The sequence below is a fragment of the Mya arenaria genome, chromosome 6 (assembly GCF_026914265.1).
Source record: "Mya arenaria isolate MELC-2E11 chromosome 6, ASM2691426v1".
In the NCBI taxonomy this organism is placed as follows: Eukaryota; Metazoa; Mollusca; class Bivalvia; order Myida; family Myidae; genus Mya; species Mya arenaria.
In genome coordinates this window covers 28,446,317-28,459,685 of record NC_069127.1, presented here as the reverse complement: position 1 = coordinate 28,459,685, position 13,369 = coordinate 28,446,317, and the positions used below count along the sequence as shown (strand labels likewise).

Sequence of the window (13,369 nt, the reverse complement as noted above, 5' to 3'; positions counted from 1 at the left end):
CCATATATCGGTGCTGTATGGTGTTTACTGTCTTTTATGGAGAAACATACCATTTTACGTTCAAAGCAATAAATAGTTAAACGTAAGAAAGTGTGTGTTAAGCTGCTTACATTTATCGGGTTCTGAGTTAAGTTTAAACGGCACAAGTTGCACTGGGACCGGTTGCTCAAAACCTCCGTTAGGCTTAACGGACCGTTAAACAGCTAACGGTCCGTTAAATTTCAACATGGCGTTAATTTTCTGTTGCTCAAAGAAATGTTAAGTTTTAACGATGGAGTTAACGGTGGAATTGACCGTTAAAGTTAATTGAGATAAGAACCTCGATTAAAGTTAACGGCAGCTTTACCATGGCAGGTGTATTTTTACCAAATGTAAGGAAACAGCGTCAGTATAGACATACTCCTCATGTTCAGCATCTTGATGATGGGGAAATGCACGAGAGGTATCGTTTCACAAATGATGGCGTAGCATTTTTGGAGGATATCTTGAAGGATGACATAAAAAGAGACACTCACCGGAACAGAGCCCTCAGTGTGCGACAGATGGTTCTTATAACCCTTCGGTTCCTCGCCACAGGGGCGTTTTTCAATGTTGTAGGAAACAGCATGGGTTACCACAAATAAACAGTTTCTCGTGTGGTAACCCACGTGACAGATATTATTTGCAAAAGAATGAAACGATTCATTGTATGGCCTTCCGGCGAAGAGAAAATAGAGTGAAGAGCGGATTTTTCACATCGGCAGGCTTCCCTCACGTAGTGGGGTGCGTTGACGGGACACACATCCGTATTCAGGCCCCTTCTGTTGATGAGCCAGCTTTTGTCAACCGAAAAGGCTATCATAGTATCTACATGCAGGCAGTTTGCGATCATGAAGGTAAAAAATGATTGAAATTTCACCATAAACATTCTAAAGATCCTTTTCTTGTAAACGCTTTATCAAATAATATGACCGAAACGATCATAAAATCTGAAATTCACCCCGATTATCGATCAATAATGGGCATATTCTAATTGGTCAGAATGTGACAATTATCATAGAAAGTTTTACAAATGGTCCCCTAAATGTTTTTCATTTAACTTAATACGGTTTACCACTCTAACCTAACCATACGCAGGGATGGCTCCAGGATTTGATGATTGAGGGGTTTTAGTTGGGACATACAGCTCTTAGTGCTCCCTCTCTCCCCAGACATCGACACAAATAAACTTTACATTTGTGATTGTACATTAAAGAACATTAAGTAACCGTCCCTGATGATATGGGCTGGAGGCCTTCATGCAATAAATGTTTGAATTGAATTGATGATAAAAAATGCGAATGTTGTTTATAATCATGTCATAAAATTGTAAGACTAAACGTGCTGTTAAGCTAATTGGTAAATAACTAAATAATTATTTTCCCAGGATTGTCCACAAGTGTCAACGCCAGTTGGCCGGGCTCGTGCCATGATGCACACGTGTTCAGGACATCAGGGCTGTGCAACAGGCTACAACGAGACAATCAATGTCTGGAAGATGGGGTGCTTCTTGGAGATAGTGGGTAAGTAGCATATACAAAGCATGATGTCATCATATGAAATTCGTAGCTGAACCGTGGTCTAGTTGTTAATTATAAACACTTCACTTTCAATCAAGGGGTCGCATGTTTTTATTCCCTGTCGCATCAATAAACGTACTAATCGTCTCGCGGGAGGGACGTTAAATGGGGTCAGTGCTATACACTGATGCACGTTAAAGAACCAGGGTAGCTCAAACCAGGGTTACATTCTGTCTGTGCACAGCATGCTCCAAAAATCGAAATGACTAATATTCTAAAGGGAGCAATCGCTGAATGAGCAAGGCCCGAGGGCGAGTATAAACAATCTTACACACACCCGTATGATTACAAGATTGTAACATCGGGACGTTGTTGTTTTTTTGTCAATTTTATTATTGATATTGTTTTTATTCCCCGCCACAGGTATCCTTTACGGCCATTCCTCATGATGCCGTTTATGAACGCTGACACTCCTGCCAAGGAGAGGTACCAGCTAGCCCATACTAGAACCCGGGTTTGCATAGAAAGGGCCTTTGGTAGGCTAAAGCGGCGCTTCCACGTGCTGCACAGTGAGGTACTTTCTTGCATATGTTTTTTGAATACTCGGACTATGTTTATAAGACTATAGTTTAAGTGCATAAAGTGACTGCTTTCATTTTCAACTTTACTGTTCGCCTTTATGATATGTGATGATAATAAAAACTTTGCTATGATTACTATTTATTTATTTTTATTTCAGATCAGACTAAGTCCAGACAAGGCCTGTCGCATAGCTACAGCCTGTGCAATTCTACATAATGTAGCAGTCATGTTTAATATGCCAGAGGTAGATGATGTAGATGTCATACAAAACATTGATAATAATGTGCAGGATGATTTTGGTACTGGAACAGCGACACGGGATTTTATTGTTAACAGTTACTTTTAATCATCATCATCATCATCATCATCATCATCATCATGCTCACATCATCAAGTTTACATCATCATCATAATCATCATCATAATCATCTTCATCATCATCATCATCATCATCATCATCATCATCATCATCATCATCATCATCATCATCATCATCATCATCATCATGCTGTAATAAAGAATAGCTTTAACTGTTTGTTTTGTTCGTTTTCATTTTTACATATCTATTTACAATACAATACAATACAATTAAATTTAATTGAAAAATTGGCTTTTTATGAAAGAGTCAAGGTCCTCGTTGTCCATACGCCTCTCATATTTCTCTAGTACCCGTTGCTGTGTCTCAACCAGCTTTTGCTGAAAAAGATTATTATTATTAATTATTTTAATAGTAATAATAATAATGATAATAATAACATTAATAATAATAATAATAATAATAATAATAATAATAATAATAATAATAATAATAATAATAATAATAATAATGTTACTGATACTGATACTACTAATACTACTTTACCTACTGCTACTGCTGATGATGATTCTACCCCTGCTGCTGTTACTGCTTCTGATGCTACTACTTCTACTACTGCTACTGCTGCTGCTGCTACTGCTGCTGTTTTTGCTACTACTACGACTACTACTACTGCTACCACTAGTACTATAACTAGTACTACTACACTTCCAGTTCTATTTCTATTACTTTCAATAATAATAATTAGCTACAACAATCACGAAAACAATAAAAATAATAGGAAATTGATTTTATAAATGATGTTTATACCTTCTTCTCTGACAATGCCACCTGAGATTTGATGAAACGAATTTGCCACTCGGCAACCTCCTCGCTTAGGGGTTTCTTCCGCCTTGGTCTGCAAACATAAAATCAGAGAATGCAATTATCAATACAAGGTTAAGTTGAAACTGTTAAATGGATATTCTAGAAGCTCCCGTAAACTTGGTTCGTATGTATACGCATTCCATATCAACACAAAAGCCGGTTTACACTTTGACAGTTACACGTTAGTAAATATATTATTTTGTGTAGAGAACAAATAACCATATTACTGAAAATGATAAACTAACACAGAAGCTCTCCCTGCAAACGTTGCCCGTAAGCTCGAGGTGCAGGGCTCCTGTTTCACTTCAGTTGGGCATGTTGGCTCGAGATCAGAGGGCTCATCTCCCTCCTGTGGGACCACTGATGGGATGTTAGCAATATAGCTCAAACCATCTGCAATTAAAAAGCATAAGTTGACGTTTATTTCAAGATAAAGGAACAACACAACAACATTGTATATTGAATAAATCATATAACTTATTTCATAATAAGTTTCTAACAATCTGTATTAAAGAACAAAGAATTAAAGTACGTTTTGACTTCTTTCAAAATTTACCAACAAGAAAGACAGAAAAGTTAATTGACAGTAAATGACTATCGATTTATCGTGCCATTAAAATGCTTTTGAAAGTCGACTAAATTTATAATATATATACACTTGTAACTAAGTTGAATGTATATAACGATTGTACATGACAAAATATAGTTTCCAATTAAATTAAGTAACAATGTAATTGAATTCCAATTAATATTGTGTCACTTTGCAACAGCTCGTAAAGGGAGGTCACTGCGTCGCAATTCAATTCTTGGTATAGTTTTCTTTGCGATATTTATTCTTAGGAGTTAAATGCTTGATCTTGCCATGTGATCGTGTTTCTATAACACTGACAACAAATGGTGATTACTGTGGATGTTTGACAAGTGAATGGAATAACAGGTACGTGTTAATGTTTATGTTTATGTTTAAGCAGCTTTGAAGAGTAAAATTTCACTTATTCGTCATTGCTTTTCAGAAATAATATATTTCTATTAATAGCAACATGATGTACGTTTATTTTTAGAACATTGGGTCTCCATATAGCAGTATTTATTTAGTAATCGTACATTATTCAAACACATACACTGCAAAAGTTCAAACAATTTTCGTCAGTGTCCGTCCCTCCTGTTATGCCGCTGAAGCTTGCATTGCCATGAACAGAGACAATCCTCTGTGATTGCTCAGATGCAACCTTTAGACTTGCCAAGCCCCTACCACTCTCGCGTCTCTGCAGCTTTTCACTGTAATTTTTAAGAAAATTTTATTATTCCATGACCAATAACTTTACTTACGGTTTAGTAACAAAAAAATTCTAATGATTTTGTGTGCTGTGAAAATCTTCAAATGAAAACAACATAACAAACCAGTGAAATTATCAACATCACAATATCTTATTTTTTTAAAGATGACATTTGGTATTATTTATTATTTTGCAGTATTCTATATATCTAAGAATTAAACAAATATTTTCACCTTGTCACCTCTTCCTTTGCAATTCTTCTTATATTCTGCCATTTGTTTGATACTTCTTCTGCAGATCTTATGGCAAAGCCCAAAGAGGAAATTATTCCAGCAATTCGGTGCCATTCTTCTTTTTTTTCTGATTTGTAACCTTGTTACTGAAGCTAGAGCTAAGTAGCTCTTTAGTTTCTTCTACACTCATAAGTTCCTCTAACATCAAAACTTCATTTTTATTAAAGTTTGTTTTTCTCTTTTTTTTTGCAGAAGACAAGTCAGCCATCTTGGAAGGAGAATGATGCATTATGGGACAGGAAGTAGAAATTTAACAGCCTGTTAAGGATTTAACACTGGCGTTATGGACTTAATGCTGACGTAATTTAACGGCAGCGTTAAGTCTCTTTAAGCAACAGGATTTTAACGGAGCGTTATCTTACGCTCCGTTAAGGATTTAACGGACTATTAAGGTAACGTAGCGTTATATTTAACAGAGGTTTTGAGCAACCGGCCCCTGGTCAACAGAATACATGCTACCAAGGTAATAAAGGGGGTAACAGGGTTAATGTTTCTCAGCACTACAGAAGAGAAAAGAATTCCTGGTGCTGCTTCGTGATACTTAATTTGCCAAGGGAGATCCTGAGTAACCAGGAGACATCTATCAACATATGCACCAGATAACGGACATGGTGCCCCTGGACGCTTGCGAGCGCGTAACAATATTACACTCAATTACGACAAATTACATATAGAGACCAAACATATGGCGAAAATCTTTCACCGATTCTTTTTTCCATCTATCTCAATATTTGTACGAACTTATAATACTAAACATTATGACGGCATAACTGTGGAATATTTCAAGGACAATTTAACTAGTTACCTAAAAAGGCCTAGTTTTGTTGTACACCGACGATACAATTATACTAGCCAGAACATAAACGGAATTCCAGAAAATGATTCAAATGGCTATTGTCAACACTTGAAACTTCAGGTAAATGTGAATAAAACAAAAGTCATGGTATTAAGAAAAACTCTTAATTCTTCAAGAGAACAGTTGAAAACCTCTTTATTAGCAATTGACATCCAACACGATCTATTTGATTACACATTTTGTTCCTATATTGACATATTCTTGTGAAATCTTCGGTTTCCGGTACTTATTTAAATATACATTAAGAAATTTTAATAAAAATAACTAAATCAAGGAAAAGTACACCCGAATTTATGTCATAATAAGTATGCAGAACTTAGTAGGGAATCTCTTAAACTTCACAAAATAAGGTTGCATATTGGAGTAAATTGGTACTTCGTTGAGACTCGTACGCCTCAATTTTACAGCCTTCGATGCTGCAAAGTAGCCTTAATTTCAAATGGCTTAATTATATCAAACGCATTTGGGATTAACTAGTAATTTATATTGTTTGAAAATTCATTCAATGCTCATGTTAAGAATGCAAGTTTAAAAAAAACAAAAAAACTCAACAGTACCAGAATTTACCAACTCTGGCAGAGGTAAATAAGTTTGTCACATAAAGGAAGATTTTATGGAAGTTTTTATAACGTTATTTCAATTTTAACTAATGCACTAGTTTTGCAGAAAATAAGAAGCCTTAAATTGAATTCCCAATGGAGACACTAGCGTGGGAAGAATAAGAGAACGGTCAAAGTCCGCTCTGCCAGTCAGATAATTGCGATATAAATCATTACGTATTAACATGCTGAAATTTCCAAAAGCAGAGAAAAACATCATTCCATGATATTGTCCAAATATGATTAGGTTTACTGAATTATACAATGCACGTAATACGAGACTTATTGTTAATATGTCGAAGAATTTGAGGTATTTAATGAATCAAGTTACGTTCTAATTTTTAGACAGAATAATCATACCTTTCGAACATATTCCTAACACGTACCGTTTACTTCTACCAATAAATTATTCATTATACTGATATTTTATGTAACTGCAACCTTGTCACAAACCTGCACATGCATATATTACTGTAACACAATGGATACTTTCCCATTCGTCAGATGACAAATAAAAGGCCAAAAAAATATGAATACAATTAATTTTAATCGCTAACTAAAAGCACCGCAATGCGACGAAACCAGGTTTTTGTTATGGGCAATCAGAAATTATAGCCAATTAATTTGTTGTATGACTTTATCTTTACTTTTATCAAAAAGAGACGTAACTGAAAATTACTCTAATTTCAGAAGACATTTTTTGAAATATAAATTTGTTTAAAAATACATGTTATTTCAAAATAGAATGAAATAAAAAAATAATTAATAAACAACTGAAAACAGGCCTGTTAAACATCGTTGTTAGCAACAAAAGACTCTTTAGCCTAAACCACTACAGTGCTATATGTGCACTAACTGGGAAACCTTTTAGATATTTGACCATTAAACACAAAACTTTCAGAAATTCCTTCCAATGAGAAGTTGAAATTTAAATCCACTCATGTCTTTGCTATGAAATTGATACAATGATATAAAGGAAATATTTATCAATATATAAGCAGTCACTTTATATAGATTTATAAGTTTTTTTGCTTTTTTATGTTTTTGTCTTTATAAAATTTATATTTTGTATTGCAAAATTTTGATAAAATTACATAGATTTATCTGAGAAAAATAAGAGTGATACCAATAAGCTAATATTTTGGAAATGTCATTTGCTAATTAATAAAAATTCTAAATTCTACATGCTTCACTTGAAAGCATATGTAGTTTAGTGTCCAGCACCCGCCTATTTGAGGCAGAGTCTTATTTCCAGCAATGATGATACACAGATCCTGCAGAGATTGTTGAATAAAATGTTTTCTTGAATGTTAGAATGAAATTAAGAAAAGATTTTACAAGATGTCAATCAAATTTCTAAACAATACTGCAACGAAAATCTTACAAGATGTCAATCAAATTTCTAATCAATACTGCATCACCAATGATGCAAGAGTGCAGCTTCTGCTAAAGCTTCCAAAAGCTGGATTAAGGCATAAACTTGTTACCCAATAAAGTAAGAAAGTTTTGTTTTTCTATAAATCAACAGAAAAATTAACTTACCTTGTAAAATATTCTCAAAAAATCAGTTTTAACAAATTTTAACTTAAACTCAACAAATCAAGTACCTTGACCTTCTTCCCCACCCTCAAAAGCAAGTTCAATCTGCAGCTTCATATAAGCTATATTCACACTAAGATTCACCACTATCCATCAATTCTAACTAAGTTGTTCGGCAGAAAAACATTTTTCTATTTTTAGGAACAGTGACCTTGACCCCACCTCCCAAGCTAGCTCTTCACATTAGCTACCTTCGCTGTAAGTTTCATCAATATCTATCAATGCTAACTAAAGTTATTGGGCAGAAACCATTTCTCTATTTTTAGTAACAGTGACCTTGACCCCACCCCACTCAAAAGAAATTCCAAGCTTGCTCTTCACATAAGCTACTAGTACATACACATAAAATTTCGTCAATATCTATCAATCCTAACTAAAAATAATGGGCAGATACCATTTTTATCTTTTAGGTTACAGTGACCGTGACCTTAGCCCCTTCCCACTCAAAAACAATCACAGGCTAGCTCTTCACATACGCTTACTACACACCAAGTTTCATCAATATCTATCAATGCTAACTAAAGTTATTGGGCAGAAACCATTTTTCTATTTTAAGTAACAGTGACCTTGACCTTAGCCCCTCCCCCTCAATAGCAATCCCAAGCTAGCTCTTCACATAAGCTACCTACACACCAACTTTCGTCAATATCTATCAATCCTTACTAAAGTCATTGGGCAGAAACCATTTTTCTATTTTTAGTAACAGGCGACCTTGACCTTAGCCCTACCCCCCTCAAAAGCAATCCCAAGCTAGCTCTTCACATAAGCTTACTACACACCAAGTTTCATTAATATCTGTCAATGCAAACTAAAGTTATTGGGCAGAAACCATTTTTCTATTTTAAGTAACAGTGGCCTTGACCATTTTTCTATTTTAAGTAATAGTGACCTTGACCTTAGCCCCTCCCAACTCAAAAGCAATCCCAAGCTAGCTCTTCACATAAGCAACTTACACATTAAGTTTCATCAATATCTATCAATGCTAACTAAAGTAATTGGGCAGAAACCATTTTTCTATTTTTAGTAACAGTGACCTTGAACATAGCCCCACCCCCCTCAAAAGCAATCCCAAGCTAGCTCTTCCCATAAGCTACCTACACACCAAGTTTCATCAATGTCTATCAATTCTAACTAAAGTTATTGAACAGAAACCAATGTTTTCGTTGAAAAATTGAACAAAACATGTTTATCTTGATTTATAATATACGTAGTATTATGTTTGTTTTGTTCTATCTGATCTTACAGAAACAATTTATATCAAATGAAGGTGTTTTGTTCTATCATTTTGATTTTGCTAGTAAGTAACTGTACCTCTATGGTATAGATGCCTTATAACATTGTTGTCAAGTTAAATGCCATATTGTTTGTATTACTATTTTTGCATGTCTGTAATAACACAATATTTCCGTGATGAAATAACATGTGAATGTGTGTGTACGTGTAACATTTTACATAAAAGGATGGGGATGCTGTTATGTCTTCTCATAGCGACAGCTTTAAAGCACTCTATATTCACACTATGAGGAATTCACAGAACGGGTCGATGGCATCGGACGGCTTAAATATGGCTTATGATGTAATTATGTAACCATGTTCAACTGGAATGAACATGGCTGACGATATATGATAATTATATAATTTTGAACTATTGTTTTATAGGAAATATGGAGTAATTTCAAATTTGGTACGACTATTTTATTTCATCTTACCCTCATTTTGACTGTGCTAGTTCAAAGCATAATAAAGTTATTCGTAATAGCAGACGATAACGATGCAATTTGATAATGTTGGATGTAAACAAGCCCTAATTCTAAAGAGTATGTCGTACTTTATATGATGATATCCACTGCTTATGAAATATATTTCACCGGAAGGATATAATATGTATAATTATCTGGACTAATGATTTATCATTATTTGGAAACAAAATAAACAAATATTCATTGATAAAACATATACATGAAACTTTGTACTTTTTACAAATATAACACATATGCGATAATACACAAGTGTGTATCAAAGTCTTTTTGCTGTCATACTTGTTGATTTGTGCTCCTTCATCAACAAAAAAAGACGATCGTTGGCATTCACTTGTAGAGTCCTGGTTGTTTTCGGCTGTTTTACATATGTACCTTCCAAATGAATAGGGGTGGCGACGTATGAGGTTCAAAACCATTACATTTTGAGCGTTCTGTCACGTTGGCATATGACTGGGGAATTTACTTTAAATCTTTACTATGTAAGTATAATCAAGTACCAATAGAACGGTGTTCCTCTTTAACGAAAAAACTTTTGCGAGGGAAAAAACTAGTTGTATGGCAGTTAATGATAAAAAATCTGTTTTACCAAACGAGAAGGCAAGTACTCTTCACAATATTGCCTTTATATCCACGGTTTAAATAACATCCAAGTAATTGAATCTGCCCAACTGCCTGCTGGAAACATTTAATTTTACAATTTGTTTAAAAAAAATCACCATAAAAATCGGAATGAGCAATACTATTAGCAATCAGGGAAGTTTTGTTGAACTGATCGAATTTGTATTTTATGAAATGCTCGCTAAAAGTTTGAATGAGGAAAACAAGAGATAGAACAGATTCATAGTGCAGACCAATGATAAAAATCAGATAAAAATGGTATTATCTCAGAGCCGCGGCCACACACGGCATTAAACAAAATCATTTATGAATAAAACTTAAAGAACCAAACTAACACACTATTCTACAGTTTTGATACATTTCATAATGCGATTATAAAATGCTCAAATATTACCACATGATGTTGTTCACCAATTAAAGTTGGGCTGACTGGTCCGGCATCATCCCCCGGCCTGTTCAAACAATAACGAAGTTATGTTAAGCAATTGGATTACAAATATATAAACAATATATTACTACAATTACAATCATAAGAGACCTGATTTACAATATGTCAGTCAGTTTAATGAAATAATAAGTCGTTTAACGCGACATGAAAATAAGATGTACCAGGTTAACTCAGTCTATACCACCGTTTATATAAACAGGGTTCTCATTAAGTTTCGGTTGATAAATCTCAAATAGTAAAGTAACCGACCTTTTAGATTTGGGGCAGATAAGGCGATAATCAGAAACTGAATCCCTTTTAAACAGTGAGGCTACACATTTTGATTTTTTTTTACCCCCGTACAGTTAACAACACGCAGCATGGTCACACCGCTTGCAGCTATCAAAACTGGAACCAATCTAGTAATGATCTAACCATAAAATTCATTTTACGAAAACTAAGTCCGTTTTTACCAACTTAGTAAGATTGCGCGGTTTGCAGATATCAAAACTGGCTACTAGTTATTTTACATTAATATTCATCTATTTTCCTAATTCTAATCGGCCCTTTTGCCATTTGACCTGCCAATTTTAGCCGGCAACATGTTCTGAATTAGAACACTGTGTTATTGTTTAAGGTACTAGAGACCAGGTTATTCTAAAATAGGCAAATAAAGTATTTCCTGAAAGCAAGCATATAATTGTCAATGCATGCTTGAATGTCAGGAAGATACATCATATAGCAAAATATATAAATAATAAAGGCACCAATTTCAGCTGTGTTTTCCCGTTTTACAATCTTGCATAATAGTTTCCCAGTCTAAAAACTTGCAAAACATGTGATCGTTTCACACACTTAACTGTCAACAAGCGTTTTAAGGTAAGCCTCTTTCAAAAGTTTCCAATGATCAATTTTATGACCGATGTTGATCTGTCGACTCTGTGTCCACGCTGTTTCGGAGCAGTGTTTCGCTTCTTTGAATGGACGTTTTTTCGTGAAGCTGTACAGTGTTTCATTTAGCATGTGAAAGTCAAGTGATTAGTATATTTAATGCTTGATCGCCTGTGTAGGGCACGCGAGCGAATTCCATGAAGCGCGAAAGCCTTTCTTTGTTTTTTTCTCGTTTGCCTTACTTAATTTACATTTAAAATAATTATTCATTCTGATTAAAAATTAGCAGTATCATTAGCTGTAGCAGTAGCCTACCTCGCTATCATATTCACCTTTGGAACGCAAGAATCGATATAAGTGATGAATTCGACTTGTTTTAAATAGCAAATTTGATCGAATTACGGACACTACGGACCATGAACATTACGGACCAGACACTACGGACCAGATTTAGGGACATTACGGACCAGATTTAGGAACATTACGGACCATGATTTAAACATTATTTTTTAATTATTCACTCATTAGCTTTTAATTTGTTAATAAATACTTGAATATGAGTGCTCAGTATGACGTTAAAACCATAAAACTGTGAAAAATCGCGTGAAGTTCGAATAGATCAATGGTTCAATATAAAATCTTGTGAAATGCCAAAAGGTGTTAAAGACCTATGCATTTATAACAATTATGTGAAAAATAATGAACGAAATTTGAAAGATCGGCAGTGATGTGGTCGGGTGTCCTTGGGACGTCGCTATGGTTGATCGTCTCGTCCTATAATGTTAAAAGGTTTTAAACACAAGCTATTGGTTCATCAGTTTTAACCATTTCTGAAACTAAAATTTGTCGAAATTTGAAATCTATGTTAGTTATATGTTTACCAAGTTCATCATCCAATCTCATAAGAAAACTGTAACATACCTGGGCTTCCATAGACTCTTCTGGTTGAGTTTCATCATTACACGTGATGCACGTGAACTCTAACTCGGTCCCATCCACGTTCGCAGCATCATACTGGGCAATGGATATACCGGTACCACAGCGTAGATGTTGCCAACGTTCACATATGTCGCATTCCACGGCGCGGTGGTTTGCATAAACACCTCTAGAACAGTGGATACAACGAGCGCAAGGCATACTTATAGATCTTTTCAGTTTTATGGCAGAGGAAATTGTGAGGATGTAAACCTCAACTCTTACTTTATATTAAATAAACAATGTGTGTTTGTTGCAATTCTTGCAAACTGATTTTAAAACTGGCAATTTCCGTTGCCTTAATTAGTTAATTTATTACACTGACAACCTTTAATTGGCAATCATAAAAGTGTGAAAACCCATTGTAACGGCGCACTTTCAATTAAATCAGATGAAACGGAAAAAAAACAAATATGACTATTCAAAGTTTATTTCAGAAAGCAATCGATCACATATGAAAACATTAATAATCACATTTACAATTATAAAATAAACACATATTACGTTCATTATTATTCGAATTATTATTATACTTTATTAAAAATACATTGATGTTTAACATTGGAATTTCATGGGATTTTTCAGTTACATTAAAGATAATTGTCATACTGAGCACTAATATTCAAGTATTTCTTAACAAATTTAAGACCAATGAGTGAATAATTAAAAAAAAACAAATGTTTAAAAACATTATAAATCATGGTCTGTAAGTTTCTAAATCTGGTCCGTAATGTCCCTAAATCTGGTCCGTAGTGTCTGGTCCGTAATGTC

At 34.4% G+C, this 13,369-nt stretch overlaps 1 pseudogene; it reads left to right on the top strand.

Moving 5' to 3' along the window:
* The first annotated feature begins 347 nt into the window (after window positions 1-347).
* LOC128237677 (putative nuclease HARBI1) lies at window positions 348-3,686 on the top strand (annotated as a pseudogene).
* Window positions 3,687-13,369: the final 9,683 nt, after the last annotated feature.